This window comes from Lagopus leucura, unplaced genomic scaffold, assembly GCF_019238085.1.
Source record: "Lagopus leucura isolate 7727_CA_CO unplaced genomic scaffold, USGS_WTPT01 35352-0_obj-0_obj, whole genome shotgun sequence".
Classification (NCBI taxonomy): domain Eukaryota; kingdom Metazoa; phylum Chordata; class Aves; order Galliformes; family Phasianidae; genus Lagopus; species Lagopus leucura.
The window spans coordinates 6,135-22,121 of record NW_024965374.1 but is presented as its reverse complement, the minus strand read 5'-3'; the positions used below and the strand labels follow the sequence as shown (position 1 = coordinate 22,121).

The 15,987-nt window shown below is 39.3% G+C and overlaps 1 protein-coding gene across 1 annotated transcript in view; it reads right to left on the bottom strand.

The window, feature by feature from the left end:
- The window catches only part of LOC122192081 (CCR4-NOT transcription complex subunit 10), a 39,238-nt gene extending 23,650 nt beyond the window's left edge, over positions 1-15,588 (bottom strand). The window contains exon 1 of the mRNA XM_042892537.1: positions 15,395-15,588. The gene's annotated coding sequence lies outside the window, so the exon portion shown is untranslated. The remainder of the gene's footprint in view (positions 1-15,394) is intronic.
- Between the last annotated feature and the right edge of the window lie 399 nt (positions 15,589-15,987).

Sequence of the window (15,987 nt, the reverse complement as noted above, 5' to 3'; positions counted from 1 at the left end):
ATTGTGTTACGTTCTCTGACTTTTCTACAATAGAGAACACATATTTTTATAGAATTCCACAACTTTTCTCCTTTCTGGTGTCATCCAGAAGAAATCTGTGCATCCAGTTAGAATTCTCTAAAAATCAATGTGGTCAAGGAAGGGAAACTGTGAAGACTGCATTCTGGGTTCTTCACTTTCCTGTAGAGAAGGCTAGCCTAGAGCTGGTGAAAGTTTGATGTCCACTTCAAGCCTCAAATTGACAGAAGAGACTTTATTTCAACAGGATTCTGAACCAAACTGATTTATTCACCACAGTAAGATGTCTGCTTGATGTATGTGTTTAGGTCCAACACATCAAGCACTGCTCTATGCCCTTCCACATCACAGAGCACTTTGACCTCAAGATGTAGAAAGAAAATATGCTCTGTGTTGACTCTGAGGCTTGGAGCAAACATTGGCTCTTCAGTCCAGCCTTAAGCACTCATCCTATGCCAGCATAAGCTAACATACGGACTGCAGGAAGCCCAACACTCAATGCCCTTGGTATTGCAAACGTTAGGAAGCTGGTGTTTGGTGAGAAATTGTTATGTGTCCAAGCAGAAAAATATCTATACATCAGAAAAGATATGTAAATTCTTACTAATTGCATGTTTTTCATAGTTATTATTCTCAGCATTTCTCCATATAGCAGGAAGTGATGGTTTCTTTCCTGAGACATTCCAGGCAGTTCTTTTTCTCTTTAAAGGTGCAAATGAAGCATTTTGCTGATTAACACTATGATTTGTTGAAAAAGCCAAAGAATGGGTTCAATACAGTTCTTGTACATTGACATAGTGCAGTAATTCTTTGTGTATGTTCTCATTAAGCTTCCTTCTATTTTAAAGTTTTCCGGGATTTAAGTTAATTTGAAGTATTTTTATCTTCCAAAGCTTTTATAAACTGAAGAATGTAAGGCTGAGTATACTTCATATTCACATAGTTTTCCTAAGGATCTTGGACTGCTTCGGTGGATTTATCTTTTGAAGAGACAATACAAGGTTTGTTTATCCATTCTTTGCCTAAAATAGCAGGTCTCTGTGCAACTCACATCTCGGTGCTTTCATACTGCACATCTGCACATCACATGAATGAAGATACCCATTTTTTTGTCATGAAAACCAACGGGAAACACACTGTTGGCAGCTCCCCTGGTCCTCTGATTAAACTCTCTGTAAGACAGTAAGGCTCAGGCTGCTTCCAGTTCAAAACGAAACTTTGGGATTTGATGACATGCTATTAAATACAAAGGCTTTATATTTTTTCAGATTAGATTTTAACTTGCTGAGTAAATTAATTAGCAATGAATAATCAAAAATGGATTAAATTTAGCTTCCAAGTAAAATATTGTATAGGACCCTGAATAAATTCAGGACTAAAGTCTCAGTCCATATAATTATTTATTTACTTATTAAGATTAATGCAGGTTTTATTTTCTTTCAACAGTTTTCACATCAGTCTTTTGGGTTCCAGATATATTTGTCTATAGTAGAAGTCTCTGAAAACTGTTTTACCTTCTTCCACTCAGTCCTTTCTGCCAAATCCAAGTCACTTACAAATGAATGTGGCGTTAAAGGAAGGAAGAAAGAACATAATGAGAATGGAAAAATGGTCCAAAATGTTAAAAGGATGGAAAGCTATTTAAAGAACAAAACAGTCTCAGGAGCTGGAGAACTCTGTGGACTGACATATGCAAGTCGTATGTCAGCATATGCCTGCATTGCACATACAGTCTGTATCCATTTGCTAAATTTTGTGTCCAAAGTTGTAGCAAGAAGATCAGGTTTCAATGCAGTTAGGAAAATGTCAAAGCATGACAAAATGTTTGATTTTTAATTATCTGTAGAAGCCATTTTGAGCATGATTTTTTTTCCTTGCTCTTTTTTGAGACCTCTGAGACCATCCTGACCACTAAAACAAATGTACCCATTTCACCCCACGTTAAATTCTCAGTGTCAGGGAAGATGGGACCAACAGCACAATTAGCCAGGAATTAGGAATCAGGCACTACAGTGCTGCAGAATATGGGAGGTGTTGACTCTTTTTGGCCTCTATGTGGGAATAAAACTCAGAGGAAAACATTCAAAATATGCAGTGCATACAAAACATGTACCCTATAGGCAAGAAACACGGAATTAGGACACAGGGAAAACAATTTCAGCTTCCTATTCCAAATCTAATATAATAACCTAATCACTGCGTTGCTGTATTTGTTTCTTATTTCCAGACCAGAAATCCCATTTTAAGTCTGAAAAATCTCCCTTTGGAAAAAAAAAAAAAAATGCTGAAATGAATGTAATTTAAATTTCAATCAAATAGAAATATAAGAAAAATGCTGGGAAATTTCCAACGCAAGTCAGCTGCAGAGTGGCTGCAAGATGTGAGCTAACCCTGGTTAGCACACTGCTTCCAAAAGAAAGATCCCTTCTGACATCCCAAAGTTGAAGTAGCTCTGTGTGACAGTTTTAGGGCCCGTATTGTTGCTGATGAACCATATGTTTGACTATTCTGGCAACTGCAAAACTAGGTTATGATGAGCTGCAAATATCAACAGTCAACAGTAATAATGGTGAATGTTGCATTATACTTGATGGGCCTTTATTATTTGTTACATTACTCAATTGTATATGGGAAGAGAGCATTTTAGTTGAGCATGCTACATGACTATGAATTAGGTTTGAGTGAGAAAGCTGCAGAACTTCCAAGTGTGATACAGCATTAACTGATTTACATAAAGGAATTAAATGCTCTATGTAGTTTACTTCTATGCAGAAACAATGAAGGAAGTCAGGGAATGGATTCTTGTCTCAGATAAAATCCAAAGGAATCTGGCCAGCATCAAAGGAGTATTACCAGACTGACACTGCTACAGTCAAGATGAAAAATTCACTGATGTTTTTAAATCTCAGCCAGGAATGACTACAGCGGATCAGTGGCTCAGTTTCACTACATGTGACAAAATTACAACAACTAGAATAAGGAAAGCTGCATTTAACATGCATAGACTCTGGGATTAGACAATTGCCAGAATTTCACCAGAATTTCTGCCTGAAGATCGCTGCACCAAAACGAGGGTACTGCCAGACATGTGGTGGCAGCGAGGAGAGGCTGTGTGATGTTTGCTATGGTTTCTGCTTCGCTGCATTACCTTGAAATGACATTAGCACACATTTTATATTCAGTGAGGGGAATGCTACTTAGAAACACTGAAGAGATGAGATCTGACACTTGAAAATGCTACAGCGCTTGTGATTTCGCCAGGCTATAAAAGTTGGTCTTCTTGGATGCAGAAAATTCGGGTGCCTGGAGTGGTTTTGCTCTGTCCAGCTGGTGTCCTACCATCTCCAGTACAATCTGAAATACAAAGCTGCTTCCAGACTTCTTACTGACTTGACTTTACTGGCCTTGTCAGAGCTAATTGGATTTGTGACATGGTCAGATGTTTATTTCTTGATTCTGTTGTCCCTTGCCTTACAGGACACAATATGTCAGGAGGAACCACAGCACATCTAGTGAATACTAGAAGAGTACAGATACAAAAATAAAGGCATACAGAAGAGACATATGGACATGCCACAAGCCTTCTTAGGAAAAAAATTTAGGAAATATGATTAAAATTTGTATTTTATTCTAATCCTTCCTAATATTTCCAATTAGTTCTCTGATTTGTCAAGATAATTAGAGCATTTATAAATCTTTTTATTTGAATACATCCATGACTCTCTAGACAGCCTAATAACACACTTGTTCATTTGGTCAGGCATGAATGCCCAAATAAGTATTACTGTCAATTAATGCTATTTTGCAGAAGACAAATATATCACAGGAATATGACATTATACTTTCAGTAATTTCTCTTAATTTATTAAGTATGAAGCAAACCTATACTGTTTATTAAAGTCACAGCCTACAGTCATAATTTTAGTATTTCTTTCTTTCTGCAACAACGTTTCTGCTTTGTATAGGAGATGACACTTAGTCTCAGGCTATAAAACAGCTCTTACATAATTCACTTTAAAAACCTTTATTACACCTAGCAATATTTACTGTAAACTTCTTAAAGCATAATGAAAAGCAGGCATCCATAACTGCAATAAACACGCAGGACTGAAAACAAAAGCCCAGACAAAGAGGACCTCATTTATATCTATCACAAACATCATGAAACTGGGGGAAGATTCACTAGGAAGCATTTATTCTGAAATGCAGTCCAACAGATTATAGACATTTTGGCTAGTGAGAGGTTGATACGTTGCCTTTGAGAATGGATAAATACATATGGGTACGTACATGATATCAAGAGCAAGAAGAGAGAGAGACAAACTAAAGAAGCACTTACGCCCATGCTTAACTTTAAGTTTGTATCTCAATCCTTGCGAAGTCAACAGCTATGCAGTTGGAGCTATGCCGGCGTGTAGCTGAAAATACGACTGTCATGATAAGCTGATACATTATTTAGTCTGCAGGCAGAGAGCAACCATACAACTGCTTTTAGTCTGTAAATGTTAGAGGCATGTAGGTTTGTGAGAAACATACTAGCAACATTTTGATACTGACGAGTACAAAATGAACTAGATCAATAAGCAACAGCTTGTTCATTCAGCAAGAATCAGCTAGCATGATTTATTTTTACTTTGTTCTGATTTTGCTATTAGCATAGCTCCAATGTTTCCAATACACATAAGGCTGGCATAGCACAGATACAAATCAATTGAATTTGGTTTGAAAGCATCTGCTAAGTGCATAACAAGGTCAGCCCTCTCCAATCCACCATATTACATTAGCTGAGAAACAGAAGGGCTAATAATATCTCTTTCAAATTACAGTGCTTCCAACCTTCATACTGTATTGCTTATATAAGATTAGCCATTGGCCCAACCTGTGAAGGCAGGGTTTGATTCTTCAGCTCTTTAATGTGGATAACATTGTAAAAGCAAAAGGACTATTCGCCTACATCCCAAACCCATTATTCTACCTGATGACTAACTTCAGGAAAGGAGATATGCTAACTCTAAGGAGAAGCCAAGAAGTAAATTATTACCAAACTGGAGTATCATTATTTCTACTTCACAGATTAATTATATGAAGCATCACTTATCCTATGGTCTAGTATATTATGTTAATCAAAATTCTTTATTACATTTCTTTGAGGGTAATTATAAAAAATTTATCGCCTCCAGACAACAATCTTTAAAAATATTTTCTTTATCACACTTGCTTTGCAACGTTAATTTTGTGTCTCTTTCAATATCATTGTTTAGATTCAATACAATGGAGAGGCTTTTATATTTATATGGCATCTGGTAGCACTCTACACATATTATCTGGAGCAGAAGAAAGTTCTTCTCCAACCACCCCTACTACTATGGAATTAATTTATTTGTGGAGCAAGCTCTTTTAAGAAAGGCATACTTTCTAACACTTCAATGTAGCAAGCCATTAAAGAAAAAAACAGAAAAAAAAAGAAAGCAAAACTGTTCTGTGTGATTTTATTATAAACCTGGTGTAGCAATGGTTAGTGCTTTTATACAAGCATGAAGGTTTACAGCCCCAATTCCCTAGCACTGCGTTGTACTACTAAATTGTCCTGTTTTTTCAAATACAAAAATCATCCTGACTGAGAAAGGGATGTCCGCTGATAAAAGAATTTCTCAGAAAACTACTAAAAGCTGGCACAAGGTAAGACATTTCCAGACTTGAAAGCTCCTTGGCCCAGCAGCGTGCCTGGAGGCTGTCTGTGCGGAACAGCACATCACATCATCCTTTGGGGGCCCTTTGGGTGGTACTCTGGGTGAGAGGCAGTCCCTCTGGCCTCCTGCCACACAGCCGCAGCCTGGCATGGAGGCAGCTGCAGTGTTTGGGAGGACAGACAGCCTGCCAGGCAGATGGGCAGGAAGTTGGCAGGGAACCAGTAAGCTTCTGATGGAAGTCTGACAGGCTTGGGTTCCACAGCGTTTCTTATTTAAACCATGGAAATGAGTGTTTCTATTCATACTACAGTACCAAATAATTATATTAGCAAATGTGTTCTATAAAAGTCAATTTTTTCCCTCCACACTGAGTAAAATTTAATCAAGTTCAAATAAAAATACGTATTAAGGAACAAACACCTAATTAGAAAAACTGGCATCGAAATAGGTAGAACCACACAATCTACCTGATAGCTCAGTTGTTGACAGCTGTTGCCTGTATAGTGCAGTAGTGAGCACTGTACCAGTTCTGCAGCTACTCTGAAGAGACACTGACAAAATCCCACAAGCAAAGTATTTGCTTACCATGGCACTTCTGCAGGAAAGCAAAGGCCATTGGCAGACAATGACAGCAAAAATTGACTAAAAATGTTATCATAGAGTCATTAAGGTTGGAAAAGCCCTCTCAGATCACGTAGTCCAACTGCCAACCCACCCCCCCATGCCTGCTGACCACGTCCCTCAGTGCCACATCCACACGGTCCTTCAACACCTCCAGGGATGGTGACTGCACCACCTCCCAGAGCAGCCTGTGCCACTGCCTCACTGCTCTTTCTGAGAAGAAATTCTTCCTAATATCCAACCTGAACCTCCTCTGGTGCAACTTGAAACCATTACTTCTCATTCTCATTATCACTCTCCCAAGCTTTGTTGATATCACTCTGCTAGAAGGAGTTGAAAGAATATGATCTGACTCAGTTTAGTGTGAAGTTGCCTCAGTACAAACTTTATTGAGTCTCCAGAAGTGTTTTAGACAAGAAGAAACATATACTAATTTTTATGGGTTTATACTGCTTATTGAGTCTGAGCTTGATCCTTGTAGCAGTACAAGACATCAGAGGGAGAATATGTGACAAAAGACAATGATGTGAGCCATACTGTAATGGCAAGAGATCTTAGGGATCTAATGTTAGCACAAGGGAGAAAGTGTCTTGATTTAAGAACGTGACTCACTCTCTCTTTGGTAGGAATGCTTAAACTTAAGCAGATAGCAGGCTGGCAATTTTTTCAAGAGCAATTTCTATCCCTCACCACAGATAAGCATGTCTTATTTCATTTTGGCAACAAAAGGTGCTTCCACTCCTATCTGAGTTAAAACTTTTAACATAGTTTGAGTTCAACATTTTTGAAATAGAGAAATCTCACCTTCTGTGAAAAGCAGCCTTTTATTTTGTTGGTGTATACATACCAAGTCGAGGAGCTGTTTGGCTTATGTGTCTGTTGTTTCACAGTGCTAGCCCTGGTTCCAGGGGATGAAGAAAAGGATATCTGATGACCTGAAACTAGGCCTCAAGCAGCTAACCAGGGAAACAGAACTGGCACAAACATTGCTTTCCTCTAACACTTTCCTGGAAAGCCTTGTCTCGAAGTTTCCATAGTCACATATTTCACAGTTTAACATTTCTGATTTGTGAAGAAGGCGATGGCCAACTCCTCATCCCTGATGATCCATGGGAATAACAGGACATAGAGGCAGACTGTACACACTGCAATGTACTGCTTTGCCATGCACTCTCTGGAGTACCAAGAGAAACTCTGCATTCCTTTCAAATCTTCCACTTTAGTGGATTCTGTCTGCTTAGCTCCATTCCTAACACCTAGCAGCATCCAGAATACACACTCATACTGCATTAGAATATGACAGTAACTACAAATATGAAAAAGGTCCAGATCTGAGGGCAGTGATAGCAGCTAGCAAAAGTCACATTATAGACAAAAGACTGCACTGCAGTAATTTGTTAGATCACCTTGAGCAAGTCCTGGCCTTTCCTACAGAGCAGGGTACCTTTGTTTCATGCATGGGTATAAAACTGAATTTCTTTTTTTGCCTTGTATGTCCTTGCCCACTGGCATTTTTCATGAGGCAAGAAAACACAGCTTCTCTGCAGGCTGTAACAGAAAGCAACTGCAAGTTGCAGAGAGGGTTTCAAGAGTACTTGGTCAACTCAAAGCTCCCTAGAAGTTATAAGCAGCTCCAGACAGTATTTCATCTGGCAAAGCAGCAGCAAATACAGCATAAAGTGTAGAGTAGGCCCAATTTTTAGTGTGTCAGTAGCATCAGTTTGAAGTTATTTTTAACTGCCTTGAAAGCTTAGCATCCAGATACAGTTAATCCTTTAAAGGATTTGCAGGTATTCATAGCTTAATAAGTAAGCATACTGGATTAAGCCAATAGAAGATTGTAGCCAGACAACCAAAGAGAACTTTACATGCCAGCATTCAAATAAATTAAGCTTTTTATATACTCGTGCCTGACAATCACTCTCAACTGTCTGTATGTGCCAGAATCTCATACTGAGATGAAATAAAAATGTTAATTAGAGACATTAAACTCAACACATGATAACTAAATCATCAAATACTAGTGAGTTTCTGTTGTCTTGTTTTCCCATTACCCTGTGTGCCAAAAATCACAAAACCATGACACCTTTGAAAAGCAGAACTACACCCTTTCAAAAGGAATTTAAAAGGCATCTACTTATGCAATAAATAAAAAAAGAAACTAAAACAGTAAAAAATTATTTTGAGAAGAACTAAAAAAGGGAAGAGACCAATTGTAATAGGTCAGATTTTAAATTGCTTGTACTTCTTTCTTCACAGAGAAATTTTCACATTAGGAAAGTATCGAGATTCACTGATGCTGTGAAGAGGTGTGGGCTCTTAAATGTATTCATAAATTAAAAGTAGACAGATAAAAAAAAGACAAATTCAGATGACACAAAATTTTCAGGCTGTGGAAACCTAAAGCTGGCTGTGAAAAATTTCAGAGGATGGTTCAATACTGAATGGTGATAAAATGCCAGAGGCCATTCAGTGTCAATAACTATAACACAAGAAGGGAGGAGGGGAAAACACAGTTATAAGCATATACATGTGGTGTTAGTCAGCATCACCAGAAAAGAAACCCAGAAATGTTTCAGTGCTTAAAAAGGCAAACAGGAATTTAGGAATTATTAAAAAGAAGAAGTCTGTATACATTCAGGCTACAGCCTCGTTATAAATAATATATGCAGTTTGGGCCCTTCCATTATCACAAAAGCTATCGTAGAATTAGAAAAATATCTCAGAAAGAATGTAACAAAGATGTATTATACCATGGGTTTCCTGGAAAAGGTGAGCTGGGAACAATTATTCTCTAGCTTTCACAGTAAAAACATTGGAAGGCATGAATATTTGGTTGTAATAATAAACTGAGCTCATTTTCATTAGATACTGTGAAGGACAAACCACACGTGAATCAAGAAACTCTTGACTTCAGTGCTAGAACACGATGGAAAAAAATCACTGCAAGCACAATGGCCTCCTAACAATTTTAACTCATTTTACAAAATAAGAATCCACTTATTCAAACAGGATACTAGGTTAGATCAACTTTTCATCTGGTTGAATTTATTGTTGACTGCCACTTGAACAGCACTGTGGAATTCAGGGACATAGGGACAGAAAGGAATTCCAGAACCACTGCGATGATGCACTCTAATGCATGCAGTCATAACACTTAGCCCTTTTCAGAAGTGAACCAAATCCCCTTTAATAGCTACTCAATCAGATGGCAGTCCCAAAGCATCCCTGCCCTTGTAGAAAATTATTTCTGATTTCTAGGCTCAATGTATTCCTAGTCACTGTATCACTCATGCTCTTTTACCAGAACTGTTCCTTAGATTAAACAGAGCTTTTATCTCACTACTGCTATATTGAAAGAAAGAAATCGTTCATTCTGTTAATATCCGTTCTGCCTGGCTGATCAAGTTGAACTCTTTTATGGCACACCTGTTTTACAGCACTGTAGGCAATGTGAAGAAGTCCAAGAAGACTGGGACAGCCTGCCAGCATGCCCCTGGGACTAGGCAGTGTATAGATGTGCTGGTGCATTCCTCTCAAGCTGATAAGCCCCGTCACCAAGGCAGCCAGTTTTCCTCAACATTCAACACCAAGCTATCGTCACTGTACTGATTCACTTCTGGAGCAGCTCAGTGGCAGTTAGCTCAATCATTTCTGTACCATATTTCAGCGTGTGGCATATCTACACTCCTCACCCTGTGCCACACTTCTCCAGTCCTGTGGATCATCACACTGCCTTCCTCCTCACTGCCCCTATTCTGATTTGTCCCTCTGGAATGCAGAATTTCCACAGAACAGATCCTGATTTATTTGTATATTTCAAATTCTTCATGTTTCTATATTAATCTCTGGCACATGAACTGAAAAGATTGTCTTTGCTGAGTATGAGCTGACAGCTTTGCTGGAACGCTTTGCTCTGAGTCACCAAAACAATTCTAAAGCTCAGTGACGATTCTATTATGGGAATGACATCACTTCTTATCATTTTGGAAGAAACACCTTAGTATAGCAATGGCAGACAGTGGTATCATCATCACATCATTCCTAAGAGATGTCAAATGAGAGAAGAAATGCAATTAAAGCAAGGAAATGAAGACTGGCTCACCACCTGACAACGGTTCTATCTTTTCTAAATGTTATTTGAAAAAAATATCACCACCACCACCACAAAACAGTCTATCTTTCCCCATACAGTCCACTTTGCCATGCTAGCCAGGACATCTTTCTGTCTCTGGCTCTGTTCCACAATGCAGATTTGTTACTGTGAGTCATTCTCACTAACAGGTACTGCACAGAGGCTCTGGGAAGCCTACCACTCATCTGAATGAGTGCTTCCCTTTCTTATTAGTTAAGGCTTCCTTCAAACCTTCAGACCTTCAGTGGTCTCAGAGTGGGAATGAGAGCAATTTCTTGGACAGCAGACTCCATCTGACACAAGCATGAAGGGAAGAGCAGCACAATGGCAATCTGCACAAATGTTAAGAAGAGGATTTGAGGGCAGAAAAGGGCTCCAAAACACAGAGAAAAAGGAAGAACCTTACCACAGTGCAAAGATGGCATGAGAAATCCAGGACGGTCACCAGCTCAGTGACTTTGTGGATGAGAAAATTAGGGACTTCCACGTGCTTTATAGACGGATAAGAATGATGAGAAGAAAAGGCTACGAAAGACAGAATGGATTTGAAGAAAGGATATACTGAAAAAAATTAAAATGGAGAAGAGAATTTTAAAAAATGGTGACCTTCTGCATAAACTTCATTTTAGTTCTTGAATATAACCACATAACAAGACTATATATTAATGATTGTTACTATGGAAGCAAGTTAAAAAATTATTGATGTCCCACAAGCAGACTACATGTATTCACCACTACATGAGCCCACAAAATGTGTATTTCTAAATTTTATTTTAAAATGTTTATTACGGCTACAACTTATAGCCTTTAATATATATACTTAATTAATATAAATTAATTAATCATACAATTAATATACTTTGGAAATCTATAATGCATACCTGGAATAAGTCCACGTACCCAGAGATCTGCATTTGCTGGGCAGAGCAAATGCTCAGAGCGATCCTTCCCTGCATCCCTTTCTACTGTCATGACAGATGTCCTACTGGCACTGCACCTGCTGTCTGTGTCCCTCACACATTGAAGAAGTGACTGAGTAAGAGGAAACAGCCTGCAGAAAGTCCTACTTTCATGCTTATTTTGCACTGCTACAATATGTCTACCATGAGAGGGGTTTCACTTGATTTAGCTCAGGAGAAGAATCAACCTCACAACATATCTCAAGGTCACTGAATCCACCCACCAATGCATAAACCCCTAACGTTCCTGACTTGCATTTCAAATGTTTGTTCAAAGGCAAAATATTTGCTTCAGAGCCTTCAGAGCATGTGGCTAAAATACTTCTACTGTATTCCTACAGTGATGGGTCAGCAAGTTTTCACCGCAGTTCGTCACCTAATAGGCAAATGACATTGTTTGCAAACAAGTGGGGGAAAAAAAATTAACCAAACTCAGCAACATTCAGTGGAACAACTATCAACAGATACTCTTTGACCAGGGGAAGGAAAAGGAAAGAAAGGGGGGAAATAGTGGTGGGGGTGAAAGGAAGGAAGGTTTTCTCCATCTTGGCAAGATTCTTGAGAAAATATGAGAAATTACTTTAATAAGCCACACGATACCAGATGTCTTATTTTAGTGCGTGAATAAATCCATAGAATATTCTTGTTTGAGGCCGTGTTGTTTGATTTTTGAGAATGCTGTGTTTGACATTAAAGCCTGAATCAATTACCCTTAAAAACAATTAAATGCTGATAAATAACATCATTTTAGAAGATCCATTAATTCTCAGCTCCACCCCCAGATCTGCTGCCATCATACAGGGGTTAAGAACCAAACACAGCCTTCCTCTCAAGTGTAGCTTCCCTCAGAGAAGGGCAGGGAGAAGAAGCTGGCAGGTGCTGTGAAAAGCACAAGGGTGGAGCATCTGCTCCTGTGTAGATTTTCCAGCCCTCCCACCCACTACAGGGAGAGATGCATATGAAGTGTGCACACTGCTTATTTTTAGCCAGCCATGCAGAGGGCCATCACATGGCTCTGTCCCATCATTCTGTTCCTCTCAGAGATGGCTACAAACGCCTCCCGCTGAGACAGGATTTTTTCCATTCGTGGTCGGTTTTTTTCCTCTTCCTTTGTGTTACCATATGTATGGGAACTGCTGAGTCACGGCCTGAACCTCTGATTAATCACCTGAGGTGAGCCTTGAGTCAGCCTGAGGAGCACAGGTGAAGGCAATTCAGCTGTGCTGCCGGAAGGGGTGGAGCCAGGCTGCACACCTCCTGGACCTATTTAAGAGCTGGCTACCAGAGGGGAAGGATCTCTTCTGGAGATCCCCTCTTCTGGTATCTTCTAGTGAGCTCAACCCAAAGGTAAGCTCTTCTACTTATTCTCTTTTGTGATCCTTGTTTGCTTTTGCCTTCCTCTTTTGATTATATTGCAATTATAACATCTTGGTCATACACCATATATATCAAAATGTGCCTGGATGATACATCTTGGTAGTCTCAGTGTAATTCTGCTAATCTGTTTAGACATACCATCCCTCAATACAACCTAATACATTTCTTCAGGATTTAAATAAACCCCCAGCCTCCTCCCACTCTGAAGAATTGGAAATATAGTTCTGCTTACTGAAAATATTCTTTTTTTTTTGGGGGGGAGAGGGGTTTTGCATTCAAGTGAGAACTATTACTGCTACTCCTCACACCATACTAAAAACTTTAAAAAAATCCTTAGAACTGTGAGGCAATTCTAAGACAAGTATTATTTTCTTCCCCATATGGAGTATTTTTATTTTCTATCTGAGCCCTATTTTTCTGTCGGTTATCAGATTACACTCCATGTGCTCATATTAACCAAAGTAATCCTTTTATGCAGTTCAGAGGATGAGGACTTTCACAGGCAGTTCTATTGAAAAGGACACATCATCTTCACTGAAGATATTATTCACGATTCACAGAAAGAGAAGTACAGAAAACAGTATCTTCCTCCAACACAGAACACACTGCTCAGCTTTAATAGCAGCCCATCACCCAGGAACATAGGTGGATGGATATTTCTGAGCTCTGTAGACCTCCAGTGACTAGGCTTTTAAAGGGAAAATTGGAAGGAATTGCAGAAGTTTGCATAAATAAAAGAAATACATTCCAAAATTTTTGCTTTTGAAGGCATATCGAACTGAAAATAGAGCTGCCTTGGAGAAAGTAACAAAACATAGCTTCCTGCAAAGAGGTAGGATATAATGGTAGTAGGTCTGAGGTCATTAAGCCAATGAGATGATGAAAACATAAACTGAGTGTTTAATACAATGCTCACGTAACTGGAATATTTCTTTCAAAGGTAAGTGGTGTGGAATGCTTGCTCTGATGGCAGCTAAAATGGAGCCCATTATCTCCTAAGGAGGGCTAAGGATTTTCCAGCGTGGAGCGGTTGTGGAAATCCCAGCTAAGGGCTGGAACCAGACAGAGGTTGAAGACTGAACAGGCACCGAGGCCTGAGGGTGAAAGACTCTCAGAGTACTCAATGGAGCAGTGGGATGACAACTCGGCAGCCTTTACTTAGAAAAGTATGTCTGAATTCATTATTGCAAGGTAGTCAGAGTACAGTTTACACTTTTAGCTATTGTGAGGTTACTGTCTCTATGAACATTCTTATTCTGCAGTAAATGGAACGTATCTTACCTTATTCCCACTCAAGATAGAGCAAATACAAATGTCTTCAGAGATACCTAAAGACAACATGCACAATCTAGCTATGACATCACTCAGAAATATAATTCCTTGCTTTATGGTAACTCACCTGCAGCCATGCTGCCTGAGAATCAAACAGCCAGCATAAAGCAAACCACCTACTTGAGAAGCAGTCGCCCAGCTGCTCTGGCTAAAGGGCCAGTTGAAGGTAGAGCAGAACTGTGAGTGATACAGAAGGAAGTGCTGCTGCTGACCATCTCTAAACTAGGCTGAGAAATTATATATATTTATGTGCAATAGTCTTTATCCAGAATAAAATATGACTGAGACATTTCTTTCCTTGAAGAAATCCTGCTCAAACCAAAGGAACAAACATGCTCATACCACATGTCCCTCAGAGAGCTGAGCATGCCCTGAGGGCGACATACCTGCCATCCAGCTCCTTTCCTTTAGACCCTGCACACTAGCCCTCTGCACACACACAGTGGATATTAAGGTCTGGAGTACCTTTCCTATGAAGAAAGGTTGAGGGAGCTGGGCTTGTCCAGGCTGGAGAAGAGAAGGCCTTGGGGAGATAGCACTGTGTCCTTCCAGTACTTGAAGGGAGCTTATAAATATAAGGGGGACTGATTTTTCACATGTTCTGCTAGTGATAGAACAAGGGAGAATGGCTTTAAACTAAAAGAGGGAAGATTTAGATTAGATGTTTGGCAGAAATTCTTTATTCAGAGAGCAGTGAGGCACTGGCACAGCACTCCAGAGAAGCTGTGGTGCCCCATCCCTGGAGGTGCTCAAGGCCAGGTTGGATGGGGCCCTGGGCAGCCTGATTTGGTTGGGTGGCAGCCCTGCCCATGGCAGGGGGTTGGAGCTCAATGATCTTGAAAGGTGCCTTCCAACCCAAGCCATTCTATGATTTGCCAATCAGACAAGTATACCACACCTTAAATTCTATTGGTTCAGAGTAAATTTAGGGGTGTACTTAAACATATATTGAAGATGCTCTGCTACATTAGCTGCAGGATGCTAACCACTTCAGATTAAAGAAATAAAACTGTCTCTGTGAAAGGAAACTCCTTTGTCTCCTTTGTAGGAGACCGTAATACTCTGCTTTGTAAAATTACATTTAGCCCTGCACATATTTAAAAACTTGCAATGAATATGTAGTAAATAAATGCAGAATTCAGTGCTCACATTGCTGCACATCTCTGCAAAAGCAGCTATCAACAACCAACAAAAAACATCAGAGAATGGATAATGCAACCTGCACTTGGTCGAAAGAAAAACAGGAATAGGTAAGACATTACCTGGTTATAATATAACAGTTCTTACAGATTCATCCCAGCAAGCCTCTGGAGACGTGCTTGTTCTTCACAATTATTATGCATACTTTAAGAAATGTCAGCATCCAGCCTGAATATTCAATCTGTGTTGATGTCGTCCCTTCACAATTCACACTACTGTCAGTTATTCAGCCCAGTCAAACAATATTTTTTGTTTCCTGAAAGAACAACAGAGCATTGTAAACAAGCAAATAATCAGCGATTCACTTTCAAGATTCACTTCAGATGACTGCAGCTAAAACTACCAAAAAAAAAATCACTTTCAAAAATCATTAATGTCTTCATGAGCGCTCTCTGAATATTACCTGAGTACAAATTCACATCAACAAATAATGACAAATCGCACTTGTCTTTCTTTTCAAAGTACAGCTTTGTAGCTTTTAATAAACTGTAGCCAAAGGCAACAAAATACCTTGCGGAAATTCTACTTGCTCAGCTTTTCCACTGCTGCCTCTTCAGAGAGATGCTTTCTGCACAGTGAACCACAGCACGTATAGAGCACTGTGACCTTTTTGATTTTGGTTTCAGCAACAAGGTCAACAATACTGAGAAGAACA